Source organism: Cavia porcellus, unplaced genomic scaffold, assembly GCF_034190915.1.
Source record: "Cavia porcellus strain 051 isolate PalLab524CR breed Dunkin Hartley unplaced genomic scaffold, mCavPor4.1 scaffold_17, whole genome shotgun sequence".
In the NCBI taxonomy this organism is placed as follows: Eukaryota; Metazoa; Chordata; class Mammalia; order Rodentia; family Caviidae; genus Cavia; species Cavia porcellus.
The window spans coordinates 17,592,124-17,607,607 of NW_026947500.1; the positions used below are offsets into that span (position 1 = coordinate 17,592,124).

Sequence of the window (15,484 nt, forward strand, 5' to 3'; positions counted from 1 at the left end):
ACACTGAAGAGTCCCTGGCAGAAGCCCAACAGTCCTGGAGACCACTTCCACGATGAAGGCCAACAGGGAGCTCCTCCAAGGCATCGGTCTTCTTCATTTGCCCTTCACTGCACGTAGGCCACCCTGGGGGTGGGGTGTGGCACTCCTGCCCTCCTCTTGCACAGGTTGAGGGTGTTTACAAAGTGAGGACCCTGGCCCCTGCTGAGTCACTTCCTTAACCTTCTAAACTTCTCAAGTTGACACAAGGAACAACATCTTAGAACAGTAACTACTTGTCCTCTACACCCCAGGCTGGAGAGCTGCTGAGTCACTTAGTGAAGCTCCCAGACTTCTCAAGCTAACACAGTGTATCAACCACAACAACTACCTAGGGTAGTTGAGCCACCTAATTTTCCAGTAAGGTCTAGACCTTTTAGTCACCTACAGAACCTATTTTAAGCATCTCTCTTGCTTAAAACCACAATCCCCCATTTCAGAGTTTTCTTTTGCAAGACAGAGTCTTGGGTAGTTCAGACTGACCTTGAATTCACTATATGTAGCCCAGGCTGACCTTGATCCTGGGTTGCTCCTCCTGCCTCAGCCTCCCAAATGCTGAGGTTACAAGCACACACTACTCGACCCAGCTCTTCCTCTCCCTCTCCCCCATCCTATTTTCTTCCTATTTCACAACAACTATTACACATTTTGGTCCTTATTTACACTTTCAGTTTCTCATACCAGAGAAACAATGCAGTGTTTACTCAGGTGTGTCCAGTTTATTTCACTTAAGAATGTCCTCAAGGTGCATTCGTTTTTGCTAACAAACTTAGGAAGTAGTTAAAGCGAAAGTTGGTAGAAGAAAACAAGCTGCCATGGCACTTTTTTGGTGGGGGAGTTTTGAGATAAGATCTCCCTGTGTATTTCAGGCTTGTCTCAAACTTGCAGTGAATCTCCTGCCTCAGCCTTCCAGCCTGGGATTATAGGCCTATACCACCACACCTAATTAACTTGTTCTATTTAACTAGTTAATTCAGTAAATACGAATAATAAGGGAAATTTTAAAAAGATTTTAAATGCTAACAACAAAATTTCCTTGTTTCTACAAGTGATACCAGTTTTGTTTTTTTTTTTTCTCAACTGTTATAAGAAACGGTGTCCTGAGGAGCTTAAGCACAAGGCTATGAAAAAGAAGGACCTGGGATTGGAGGGTGTATAGCTCAATGGCAGAGGTCCTGGGTTCAGGACAGAAAGGCTGGAAAAGGGAGAGACACCAACCACCTGCATTCAGTAATGCAAAACCAACGTGAGGGGCTGCTATAGAACAGGTTATCTGCTTATGAGTCAGGGGAAACCTCTCCTTTACAACGGAAAGGCTGGCCCTTCATTACCAGGAGGTTAAACAACTCAGCACCCTGAACAGGGAAAGAAACTCACTTTATGTAGGAGACCATTTGGATGGCTCTCCCTAAATGCACAGCAAGCACCTTTGCATTAGGTAAATGGGTCCTGTCTCCATGTACTGATGTGTACAGAGCTGGTTAAGCTGTTTCTTTCTCCTTTCAACTGGCTCTAAGCAATGCAAACAGGGCTGGCTGAGGTGCTGATGTGCAATCTTTGAAGCTGGTGGACAGTTTCCTGTTTCCTCCCCTCTTTTCCTCCCCTCCCTATAAACTGTTGAGCCCAGTGGATGGCAGAGCCCCATAGCTCCAGGAAAGTCAACTGGATTTGAGCCTCAACATGAGAGGCTATTATGACTTCCCAGGGCACAAAAGCTTACCTATCAGAAACTGCAGCAACAGCCCCCTAAACATTTAAATGCCACCTCAACCGAGTTATGCAGGTTAGTCTTTCTGGACTCCTAGCCAGACTTAGCTCAGACTCATGTAATTCCCACCATTCTCACAGCCACTGCCTTTTTCATGAGTTAATAAATTCTGGGTGAGGCCCTAGATCAAGCAAGGCCTTTGTCCTGTGAATCCTCACTAGGGCCCCTTGGCTGCCTGTAGCTATGAGTATGTCTTAGTGTCTTTACTCTTGCCCTGGACTGCACTGGAGTTGATAAACTGGTATTAACTTGTCGGGATTCCAATAATGTTTCAATGAGATTACAAATATAAACGTCCTAAACTGTGAGGAAGGACGGGAAAAGAAATTTCAATATTGGGATTACAATAATTTTATCCACTTCCTGATGTGACACAAAGCACCTTGTCATTTACAAAATACTGTCAGAAACATTTCACTTAAACTTTAGTCAAGAGAGACCTAAGCAAAGGGTGGGGCAATTTTTTAATGGCACCTCGATGGCAGTAGGCAGCTTCAAGATGGAGCTAAACATCTCCTTCCCAGGTATTGGCGGCCAGAAGCTCACTTAGGTGGACAATGCATACAACTCTGTACCTTCTATGAGAAGCATGCGGCCACAGAAGGTGCAGGTAACACTCCAGGTGAGAAACAGGAGGGTTACATGGTCTCAAACGTGGTGGAAACAACAAACAAGGTCTCCCCATGAAACGGTGTGTTGGCCAGTGGCTGAGTGTGCCTGTTACTCAGTAAAGGGCACTCTTGTTATAGATCAAGAAGAATCAGGGAGAGCACAAATCTGCTCCAGGTTGCAGAGTAGATACCGATTTGAGGGCTTAGTTACTGTTTTTTAAAAAAAAAGGAAAGAAGGGTACTTTGGGATTGCCTGACACTGCTGTTCCTTGCCACCAAAAGAGTTAGCAAAGGAGATACACTCATAAACTGTCACAAAGGCCCTCAAACAAAGAAGACAACCCAGGGCCAATGCACCCAAGATCCATCACACTGTTACTTCACATGTCCTTCAACACAAACACCGCCATATTGCTCTGACGAAACAGGGTACTAAAAAAATCAAAAGAAAGAATGCTTAAGTAACAAGCAAGATGGGACCTAAAAATAACAGAATGTTTTTAATTAAGCCTTTGGACCTAAATTTATCAACCATACTCTTCAAAAAGTCCATGTCACAAGAAGAGATAAACATATGTTCTAGATTACAAGAAAGAGGCTAAAGAACCCTAATTAAACATGGCAAGGAACCCCTAAGAGGTGCTGTAGGGGAGGGTCAGTTAAGACAACTGAGGACCAGGGTTTAGCTCAGTGGCACAAGTGCCTGCCTGCCAAGTGTGAGGTCTTTAAATCAATCCCTAGTACAAAAAAAAAAAAAGACAACTGAGGGAACTTAAATATGGACTAAATACTATATACTATGGAATTATCATTAAACTTTAAAGGCAAACGCTACCAGCTGCACATGAGAATATACTTACTCTCACACTGAAACATTTGTAGAGGTGGACTCATGATTATCTACAAGTGACTGTCAAATGACTCAAGGGAAGAAAATGATACATGCACAATAAAATACATGAATAAAAAGAATTATGGCAAAATATGGTCATCTACATGAAGAGCATAATAATATTCACTAATACTATCCTTTAAAATGATGCTACAGTCCACGAAGTTTCATAATAAAAAAAACTGTGAATCTCAGTATGCTGTGTGGCTGAGATAGAATCTCAAGCCCAGCCTAGGCCAACTCTGGGACTTAGTGTGACCTTGTCTCAAAAAGAAAAAAAAAAGGCAAAGCATAATGATACAGCTGAGTGCAAAGGCCCTGGGCTCCTCCCTAATGTCCTACCCTGGAGGAAAAAAAAGACTGGGGAGTGAGGCATAACAGCATATACCTGTAATCTCAGCGACCTGGGAGAACGAGGCAGAAGGACCATAAATTCAAGTCTGGTCTGGGCAATTTAGCAAGAGCTTATCTCAAAATAAAAGTAAAAAGGCCTGAGAGTCAGGCATGGTAGTGCAGGCCATAACTCCAGCACTCTGGGAGGCTGAGGCAATAGGGTCACAAATTCAATTCCAGCCTGAGCAGTTTAGCAAGATCCTGTCTTAAAATTTAAAAGGCACCAAGAGGGGATTTAGCTAGTGGCATAAGCGCTTGTCTGGCAAGCACAAGGTCATGAGTTCAATCCCTGGTACCACAAATAAATAAATAAAAATTAAAAGGCCAAACGATATGGCTTGGTGTGAACGCCATGAGTTCAATCCCCAATACAGCAGTGAATGAATGAATGAGGCTGAGGCTACGGTTCCATGGGAGAGTTAATTCTAGGTTCGACCCTCAGGCTGGCTTCCTTTCCCCAAAAAACAATATTCTCAAAGGCAATCACCAAATGCTCAAATTCTTACCATAAAAATGTTTATTGAACATTACACTGTTTCAAGTGCTTCCAGTGTACCAATTCATATCCTCCTCACAACCACCATGAGGAAGGCATGTACTATTAACATGTCATTTTGGAAATTAAAACAGCAGCAGTACAGAATTACAGTAACTTGGTCAAGATCACACAAGCTATTATGTAGCATCACTGAAATAAACTTCCTGTTTTAAAAATTGTGCCTAAAAGGATAGGGTAGCACAAAAATTAATGACAAGGTACTGTCTCCAAAATGTGACCTGTGACTTACTATCTTTCACATCAGCAAACTGGAGCAATGGGAACATTATAGACAAGTGTGTTTGTAGTGTAGGACTCGTCTAATTGCCCAGTTAGGGTTGCCAAAAGACTGACTTCACTTCCAACACTAGGTACAATCTGGTGGGGTTTCACATCTTAAGTCAGAAAAGGATAGCAATCAAAGGGATGCACCACACAAGATCCATGACACTGGGCCAGATCACCTTTCTTGCTCATCTGCATGACTGCATCTTGCCGAGTAGGGAAAGCCAGGAAAGCTCTCTGGGCCTGTATGTCCAGAGTTTGTATTGGTGATTTCATTGCATCCACAGTGATTTACTGGTCGGAGCTTGGCCTCAGTCTCTAGCACCTCTCCCTAGACACTGGGCCATTGTCAAGGCCTCGGAGCTCCAACTTTCTGATCTCATGGCTTGCCTCTCAAGAGTTCCTCTACTACCAACTGAGGGTTTACCCTGTGTCAAAGAAAAGACTTCTCAGAAAGTCTAAAAAGACACAGAGACATGGATGTGGTGGCACAAGTCTGTAACCCCAGCACTTAGGAGACTCAGACACGAGGATCACTGTGAGCTAATGGTCAGCCTGGCTAGAGTAAGTTCACAGCCAGCCTGAAGTACACATTGAGACCTTGTCTCAAAAAACAAAAATAAATGAATAAATAAGTAAATAAATAAGGGAAGGAAGAAAGGAAACGGAGGTACTATCTAAGAGTTAGAAAAAACGAGGGCTGGGGATTTAGCTCAGCAGCGTAAGTGCCTGCCTTACAAGCAGGCAGTCGTGAGTTTAATCCCTGGTACCGATAAAAACGAAAAAGAAAAAGTTAGAAAAAACACAAGCCAAATTCTTTGCTTTACAACAGTAACTTTTCTTTTACCATGGTGGCTAAGGACTAAAACACACAATGCCTTATTTTCCAAATACACATCTGAAGCTTTTCGTTTAAATGTGAATCAACATGTCTTGTTTTTATATTAACAAAGTAGCTACGGTACATCACACAACATAGTACTTTATTACTTTAATTATAAATGGTTTCCCCTGTAAGCCTGTATATTGTACTCAGAAACATCCTGAACAGGCATCACTGGGTTTTCTCGGATTGACAAAAGGCCCATCGCATAACCACCTGAGCCTAAAACCAGGAACAAGCAATAGAATAGTCCTTGGCCTTCAACAGGCTTGCAAGGGTGATATGCAGGTATCAGCGTAAAGAATAGCCAACTCCTGGTAATAACAGGCTGGGAGTTTAGCACATGCACCTGATGCCTACACAAATAAAACTTAAATAGATCCCCTAGGAAAAACTATCAGGAATCAAGAGTTTCTCAGGGAAATACTGTAGCTAATCTCAGGTCTGGGAAGGAAATATACAAGGAACTGGCAACATCCTGTCATTGAAAAGGAAGCCATCAAAAACTGGTAGAGTTGTGTCAAGAGCCAAAGAGGATTCTTTTGCATAACTTTCATGTGCCAATGAAAACTTCATGATAAGTTGAACATACATGAAATATGTTTGGGACATCAAAGAACTTGAAAGTACACAGCACTGCAGAGGCAGAACCTAGGGAGAAACCATGCAGTTGGAACCATTTTTATCCTGAGAGTTAACTGCCACACGGCCATGGGCAGGTGCAAAGCCAATAGTTCAGTGTGGGTAGCTGACAAAGACTGGTAAACCAAAAAGGCTACCAAGACATGGGTGTGGGGTACAGGGGTGCATGGGTGGGTGCTGGTTAACCCACTTCACTCTGCTAGGATCCGCCTGCTGCACTTAGTAGCCAAGGGAAGTGGGGAATATCTAGGCTCTTTAAGAAGCATAGCACAATCTCAACTCACCTTTATCCCGGCAACTGAACTAGGAAGATCCCAGATTGCCCAATCCTTCAGGTGCCTGGCAGAAGCAAGCACAAGGATGGGAATATCATTCTAGGCCCCAAATTATTCAGGCAACATCTAAAATGTAATCAACTAGTTGTGCACACAAATGAAGTCCACAAACGAAAGAGAAAAAAAGAAAAAGAAAGCCCAGTAGAAACAATAAATAAGAAACAACAATAAATCATAAGTAACAACAAAAACCTTGAGCTCTCAGGATTAGAGCTGCAAAATCATACTTTAAGCTGGGAAAACAGTGAATACATTTTATATATACATGGAGTTTCCTAGGTAGTGGTAGCCAAGTGCTAGCCAAGTGGTCTACCACTGAGTTACACTCTCAGTTCCAATAAATACAATTATTAAATGAAACGTGCAACAGCTGGAAGTGGTGGCCCAACCCACTAGCAGCCAAAAGTGTGCAGTGCTCAGAAGGGAACTGGGATGCAAGGCCTCTGTCACACAGCATCTGAAGGAATGGTGTACAAGTGGAAATTGGCCTCAACCATGCCTGTCACTGCCCTCAATGCCACTGGAAATGTCCACTCGCCTTCTGCCAGCAGGGCTACCTCCTCCCAGTACCACCAGCTACCAAGTGGAACTGGGCAGGAACTGGAACAGCCAGGTGCTCGGGTACAAATTTGTAAAGCTGCTGTCAACCAGCAAGGAACTGGGGAAGGAGGTCAGACCCTATATAGCATGCAAGGAGAGTGACACGGGAGAGGTGAAAGTGAGGCCTCATCCGGCGCGTGGGCTGCTCTGGGAGTGCCCAGCAAAGAGGCGCACAGGAGGAGAGGCACAATCACAAACTGTCCAGAGAAACTGGTTTTCCAAGTGTTACCAGCTTAGTTCCCCCCACCCCCTGCCGAGGCTGCTACGCTCTGCACCTACAGTCTCAAAGAATGAGAAATGATTTCACAGGGAATTTAGGTCTGCATCTTACGTAGAAGGACAACCCCAGGTTTGGTTTTGTTTAAGCACAGATTTTAAAGGGGCATGTGACATAATTTTACAGCAAACTGTTATTTGCACTCAAGATCCCAGTGCCTTTCTTTAATCATCTCTCCTGAATAATATTTACACCTTCCCAATTGTTTCTTGCTCCTTGTGGTAAACCCTGCCATCCTGAGGACTCAGTTCTGCGCATCCAGTAGTGTGCCTGACCTAGCAGTGGTTCCGCTGCTGCATGATTTTTAGTGCTTTAAAGTCAGTTCTAAAAATGCAAAGTCCTAAACACAGAAGAAAGAGAACCCACTTGGCCTAAGAAGGACTCTGGGCAGTTTCATAGCAAGACTATAGATTTTGGTTCTGTGTTTATTGTAAGGTGACCAAGACATCCAGAAGACAATGACTACAACTGTTTGTATCTTTGTATTTATTACCTAATGTAATAAAGCTTATTTTTCATTAATAACAAACGAAATAGCTATAATTACTAAGTTCAAAGAGATAAAAGATTGAACACTGGTAGAAAACTTAAAAAACTACATATTAGTGAAGTGTCAAAAATACAATAATTTAATAGCAATAACAGCAGATTAATCCAATGAGTGAACAAAGAAAGGTGAGATCAAAACATCCAGAATGAAGGATGTAATAAGAGATTGACAAGGTCCAACATATATTTAAATGAACCCACAGAATAGGGAGAGCCAGGAGAAATACTTGAAATGATGTCTTGAACCCCTCTGAAAGTAATAAAGGTCCCCCATGGATTCACTGAGAATTCCAAGCACAATTTATTTTGGTACTGGGGATCAAACTTAAGATTGCACATTTGCAAGGCAGGCACTTAATGCTGCTGAGCTAAATCCCCAGGACCAAGCACAATTTAAAGCGGGAGCGCGCGTGCGCGCGCGCACACACACACACACACACACACACCACTATCAAAGACAACTTCTTCCAACACCTTGGGAAAAAACGTAACCCAGCATTCTATGTGTATCAAAAATACCTTTGTGGTAGATTAACTAATGGCCAACTTGTAACACCCAGCTGACCTGAATCATGGGTACAGCATGGGTATGGCAGGCCGACCTGAGAACTGTGACCAACAGCGTAACATGAGGGGCAGAATTCTTGCCTACCATGTGTGAGCCTTGGGTTTGGAGTGTGCAGGTGGTTCAACTTCAGGCAGGAAACATAAAGAGCATCTGTTCATCAGACAGAAACAAAATGTTCCAAGCATACAACGTAAGTTATAACAAGGTATGAGGAAGAATAAAAAGGGTAAATCTTGTGAGCAAACCTAAATAGTTGTACAAATTTGTCTTAAGACAAAATACAGAAATAAAACAGCAAAATAACAGCACACTTTAAGAATGAGGTAAATGCAGTGTAGATGTCTAGGATGAATGGGAAAGTACCATTTAATATTACCTGTTGATAAATCAGGGATAAACGTTTCAAGTTAACAGAAGGAAAAAAATTAAGTGAAAAGTATCCAAAAGAAGGCAATAAAGGACAGGAAAAAGCATGTAAGACAAGTATAGTAAGTAAAAAACATTTATTAACAGGTTTAAATTAAACTATGTCAGTTATTTTGTTAACAGCCACCCCCAAAAAAGGAGAGAAAAAGAACTATCAACATGGTTTTTGGTATCCTTTTACTGTTGACAAGAGAATCATCTAACCACATGCATATATCCTGAAAATAAAGTTTAAAAAAAAAAAAGAAAAAATGAAATGCCCTGCCCATAATGTTGTAACTTAATATGCAATATTGCAATATCATTAATTATCAATTTGGTAAGCATAACCTCCAATAATATTTTTGCCTTAAAGGACATTTAGTAACAATAAAAGATTGACCTGATGTGGAAGACACATAGCTCAAAATAAATATGCACTTCATAATATAGCCATAGCTGGGCGTGGTGGCTTACACCTGTAATCCTAGCTCTCCGGAGGCTGAGGTGGGAGGATCATTTTGAGTTCGAGATCAGCCTGGGCTACAAAGTGAGCTCAAGGCTAGCCTGAACTGCATAGTGAGACCCCGTCTCAAAAAAGACCAAAAAAAAAAAGAACAGTATAGCCATAAAATACATAAAGCAAGCAGGGTTAAGTGGCACACACCTGTAATCCCAGAAATACTCAGGAGGCTAAGGTCAGAAAACTCTTAAATTGGAGGTCAGACTGGACAATTTAGAGAGACCCTATCTCTAAATAAATAAGTAATAAACAAATTAAAAGGCTGGGGTTACCAGTGGTAGGGGATTAGATCTTCAGGACTACAAAAATAAAATTACCCCAGACCATGCTGATAAAGTATATGTAAAACAAATGAATTTCCTGTTTGAACTTTAGTCCTGTCACCAAGACATCTCATCTAATATATGTACATATTCCAAAATCTGTGGGAGCAACCCACAAACTCCAAAATACTTCTGGGTCCAGATATCACGGGTAAGAGATAATCTGTATTAACACAGCTCTCTCAGTCACCAACAGAATCAGCGAACCACAAGCAAAACAGAAAGGATATTACTGAATTTAACATGAATAATCAGCATGAATTTACAAACATAAGATACAACACACACTGGGCCATAAAGCAAAAAAATTTCACAACCTTTAAATATTTACAGTTGGGCTAGTTGAGAGGTATAGCTCAGTGACTTTACATGCTCCAAACCCTAGGTTCAATCCTTATACCACAGCAGAGCATACACACCTGGATTTGTTTTCTGACAAAGGGGTTGATAGCAAAACAGAGAATACTATGATGCTATAATTATGGCACTTGTCATTATATATGTCAGAATCCATGACACCAAGAGTGAACCCTAATGTAAGCTATGGGTACCACTCTGGAAAAGTTTGTATTAGCAACCAACACATCACAGGCATAATGACCCATTTACACCACTCCTAACTGTATTCAACAGAAAATCATACCAGAAATATGAACATGAATGTTCATAGTAATGCGGCTAACAATGTAACAGACCCCCCCAGCTAGTATATTTCAGTTTCTTAGTTGCCCAGGTAATAGTTCATGGACCTAGTTCCTCTGTTCCAGTTCTGGTTGCTTCTGTCTCTTAGATATAGCTGGTTGCTGTGACACATAGCTGGTCACTATGATGCATACTGTATAAATCAATCCTCAACTGACACATCACTCTGCCACTGTACTTCCTGCTAACTTATTTCATATAAGCTCTGCACCACCAGAGATTGGGGCTTGATATTCTGGGAATGATTCTAGCAGTGTCAGTCAATGTAAATAAATATGCCTCCAAATTCTGGGTGTCATTTCAGTGTTTCTGCTTGCTGTTGCATCTGGTGCATTTGCCAAGAAGACATACCCATGAGATTTCTCAAGTCTCCTCAAGTCTGGAGGATGCCTGCTCCTTGCTTGAGTGGCTCATACTGGATCCCAAAGGCAAAAGAACACAATCTGTCTCTCTGCCTGCTTCTATCAGTCTAGCTCAGCTAGAGCAGAAGGGGAGTGTGATCAATACGCATTAGGACCACCCTGGAGGAAGTGGTTGGAATGTTTAACCTCTGAATGCCTGCTGCATGAACGGAACTCACTGTGTTTTTACAGGCTGCTCTGATTATGCACCAAGACTGGGAAGCACTATTTGTGGTGGCTAATTGGGCCCGCACCTGCAGTTCCCTGGTGATTGACATGTGGCATAACTGAGGCCTCACATCCTCCTTAGCTAAGTTGTGCCTAAGTCCTGTGAAGAGTGCCAGCCACGTAGGCATCTAAATGGTCTCTCTCTGAGGGGCCCTCCTTTAGTCTGTGCACCACCATTCAAGGGTTAGGCTGAGGGTTAGACAGACTGACAGACAGACACTCTCAAAAGCTTCAACCTGGATGACAAAACCCTTTCATCAGTTTGAAGGGTTCAGACTAAGCCAGACCAGGCTCCCTTCTTTCGCTGGGCTACTGGGAGCCCATAGTATCATCATCCAACAGTATGAGTAAACATCATTTCTGTGAACTCAAGGATCCAGATTTTATAGGAGCCAGCAGCTCCAATAAATTTGGAGGTTTTTCAGTGCACTTCTGACTGATGATGCCCAAGCTGAAAAGCACAAAAGCTATGCTACAAAATTGGGCAAAAACTGGTTAAAGAAAGAAAGAAAGCTGGGCACGGTGGCAAACTCCTGTAATCCCAACACTTGGGAGGCTGAGAAAGGAGTACTACTGCAAGTTCAAGACCACCCTGGACTACAAAGTGAGCCTAAGGCCTACCTGAACTGTATAATCCCTGTTTCACACTCAAAAAGTCCTGCTCTGGTCACTCTGGATGCTGACCAGTCACACACAGCTGAAGCCTGAGGACACAGTTCACAGGACTGTCCCACATCTATTCTCCTTGATTTTTGTGTCTTTTTAAGCTGTTTATTCCAATCCCTGCTTCTCCATTCCTTGCTGTGGTTTTTTTGCCTTAAAACTTTATGGACAGCTGCCTCAAGAGAATAAACAATCAAACATTTGACCAAGATTTCATGAGCATGCAAGGCAGATTAACTCCCTCACTTCTTTGCCAGAATAATGTTACAGAACAGACAAACCTAAATTATGTTTCTGCTGGGCCAGGATGTGGCTCAATGGCACAGCACCTGCCTAGCAAGTGCAAGGTCCTGAATTAAATTGTCAGTACCAGCAAAACAAAAACAAGAGCAAAATAAAAAACACATTATGTTTCCTCCTAAAAACAATTTAGGGGAAAACTCTGTAATAAGAAAATCTTGGAGAGCTTAGCTGACTTAGCAGAATCACTGACTGCTTCTAGTTGGGCCCTGTCTCAGAAGAGACAATACACCCAGCAAAGATTTGCCAGGAAAACTAAGAGGAGCAAATGTAATGGAAAATGGCCAACTCCAGCTAGTATACTCAGATTCTTAATTGCCCAGGTAATAGTCCCTGTTCCAGTTACAGCTGCTTCTGCCTCTTAGAAATGGCTGGTCACTGTGATGCACAGCTGGTCACTATGATGCACGTTGTATAAACCAACCCCCAACTGACAAGCCATTCGGCTGCTGTACTTCCTGCCTGCTTGTTTCATATAAGCCCTAGCCCTAGAGAGGGCCTGATATTCTAGGAATAATCCTGATCAGTACCTGTTGACATAAGTAAATCTGCCTCCAAATTCTGGGTGTCATGGCTGTGTTTCTGATGCAACAGTAGCCCTGTTTGGACATGAAAATGAGCCGTCAGCCAAGCATGGATGGGAATGCACACCCAAAATCCCAGCATTTGGAAGCTGAAGCAAGAATAATGCTATGATGCTATGACTTCAAGCTCAGCCTTAACTTCGCAGCAGTACAAGGCCAGGCTGAACTACATAGAGACCCTGTCTCAAAAAACAAATAAAAAAGAAAAGAAAATGAGCCTCCTGGATCACCTGCCATTGGAAGATAACTGAATGACTTAGGGCTCTCTCTGGCACACATTTTTCACACAGTTTCACTCAGTGACTGACAGGGCAAGGGCCCTGTAAATGGCAAGCAGCTGAAAAACTCCTTACCTCAGCTTTCTTGGAACTGCATGGCTCTCCTAAGGCTTTTCCTACCCAAGGTCCTCTTTCCTTCTCCCTGACTCCTTCACCTGCCTGGGTCTCCCTGAGCCTTCACAAGTATTTCCCCCATAAATATAAATCTTATCTCAATCTACTATCTTATTCTTGGGGGTCCTGATTAACCTACTATCTTACTTTTGTCATCACAGTTCATAAAGGTTCAGTTCATAGTTGGCAGGCTCCAAGGCAGGATGGCAATGCAGAGGGGCATCACAGAGGAAAAACAGTTTGCAGCAGGCAGAAGGCAACAAGATAGTAAAGAAGCAAAGCAGCACGGAACAAGTGAAAAGAAGCAACCCTCTTTCTGTCCTTCATAGTATATCCAGGCTGCACACCCTTGGGGTGGATAGGACCCCAAGAACTATACCATACTCAGAACTATGCCAAACCAATCAATGGCTTAATTTAATAATCACACATCCTTAATCTCAACGTCACACTCTAGATCCAGTCACCTGTGAAAAAGTCCCACCTATGACCATATGAGGCTGTGGGGAGCATCCAGATGCAAATTATAATACTTCGCAATTATCTAGAGGGGAGTTAATACTCCACAGTCATGAATAGCCAGCTACAATCACATGCAACCCAATGGATAAAACTCATGACAAAATGAGGGTCAGCTGCAGTCAGTGCCTGCCTGAAATCTGCAACTCCTTTACTCACAATATACACTGGGTTTTTTTTTATAAAGCAAGACTAAGAAGTCAACACTGCTCAAACCAAACCAATTTGCTGCTCACAGTGCACAAAGTTGTTTGGGTCCCACAATGCCACTTCCTCCTCACTTACTACTCCAGGATGAAAGATTGCTACAAACCTAGCACAGAAAACATAGTTCTACAACTTGCTTCTATCATCAAATGTTAAGTTTCTCATGCAGTAAGATGCCTAACAACCTCTTATTTTTATTAGTGACAGAACATTCTGGTACAGGGTTATAAGATCATTTATTTTACCTTAACAGCAGCACTGGACAACTGTTTCTAACTTTTCACTATCACAAACAATGCTGTGATTAAAAAAAAACAACTTTACACATACATACTTGCAACACCTGTGCAAACTAACCTGTACAACAAATTCAAACTGCTGGGTAAAATCGTGGATGTGTGTTTTAAATTCTGTTCAAGTGTGGTGAAGCCACTCTCCAGAAAGATCTTACATATTGTTTGTGTTTTCTCCAACAATATGAATTATTTATTTAAAGGTATGTAAATTGAGGTGAACCTTTCTTTCTGCACCAATACATTAAAGATGTGGTGAAGAGCAGTGAAAAGGACCAGGTGTGTGTTCTCCAGGACATCACAAGTATTCACTGTGTCTGGGAGACCCCTCAAAGGCTAATCCTTTTTGAGGGCCAACAGTAAGTGTAGGACAGTCACAGGTCTTAGTTTCTGGAGTAAATGACTGGTTGAGTTCCGGGAAGCTCTGTTAATAGAAATAAAGTACTGTGTTAATGCTTAATCACAAACAGTGCTGTTCTCCCCGATTCTGGTGAAGCTGAATGTTTATTCTTAGGAAAGAAGGCAACACCAGGTCTTGGTTACATCTTACAGAGTGGGTCTAGCATGAAGAAAACCAAAAGAAAATTTAAAAACCATTATCTATTTTGACCCAACCAGAAAGATCTGAAAATTTAAAGTAGAAGCAAAGGTGTCCTGTTTTCTTGAAGCTCAGGCATGTGGACGAGACAAAGCATTTTCTTGATTAAAAATATTAGGTACCCTGGGCTGGGGATTTAGCTCAGCAGTAAGAGCCTGCCTTGCAGGCATGCAGTTGTGAGTTCAATCCCCAGTACCAAAAAAAAAAAAAAAAAAAAAAAAAAGAAAGAAAAAATAGATATCCAAACTTCTTTTTAAAGTATTTGAAGAAATAAAAGTCAAGAGCATGAGAATTTTAAGAAACAGGGAAAAAAAGACGAAGAAATACGTCTGACGGCTGTTTATTAAGACTAGGAAATAAAACTACAGACATTCCAGAGGCTGAGATGGGACAACTGCCACTTCAAGGCCAGCCAGGACAACACGGCCAGGTCAAGATCAGTCTGGACTACATGGCAATGGTTTCAGAAAGCCAAAACAGACAATAAAACCAAAAACTGTATCTAATAACCATATAGCTAAATGAAAGTGCTGCAGTCTCAGTGATACAAGTGGATTAATACCTATAGCTGCTTAGTTCTTTCTTCTCCCATCAATAATAGTAATTTTTAAAAACGAAGAAGAGACCAGGTATGGTACTGAATGCCTGTAACCCCAGCCCTCCGGAAGTGAGGCAAGGGGATCGCCATGAGGATCAGCATGGGCTATCCAGTGAGGGCCAGCCTGAGCTGCAAAGCCACGTCCTGTCTCGAAAACAAACAAGTTATTATTAGTGGAAAGCACACGGAATTACTTTTATCTCTTGCCAAATCAATTTAAAGGAAAAATTTCACAGGCTTAAAACCCAGACTAAACAGCCGGGCGTGATGGCTCAAGCCTGTAATCCCAGCACTCAGGAGGCTGAGGCAGGAGGATCATTGCGAGTTCGAGACCATGCTGGGCTACAAAGTGAGCTCAAGGCAAGCCTGAA

General features: G+C 42.2%; 1 protein-coding gene across 5 annotated transcripts in view; it reads right to left on the reverse strand.

The window, feature by feature from the left end:
- The window catches only part of Spin1 (spindlin 1), an 80,286-nt gene that overhangs the window by 46,110 nt on the left and 18,692 nt on the right, over positions 1-15,484 (reverse strand). For 2 of the 5 annotated variants that reach the window (XM_063227279.1, XM_063227280.1), the window contains exon 2: positions 6,333-6,387. The exons of the other annotated variants lie outside the window; for them this stretch is intronic. The gene's annotated coding sequence lies outside the window, so the exon portion shown is untranslated. The remainder of the gene's footprint in view (positions 1-6,332; positions 6,388-15,484) is intronic. 5 annotated transcript variants of the gene reach the window in all.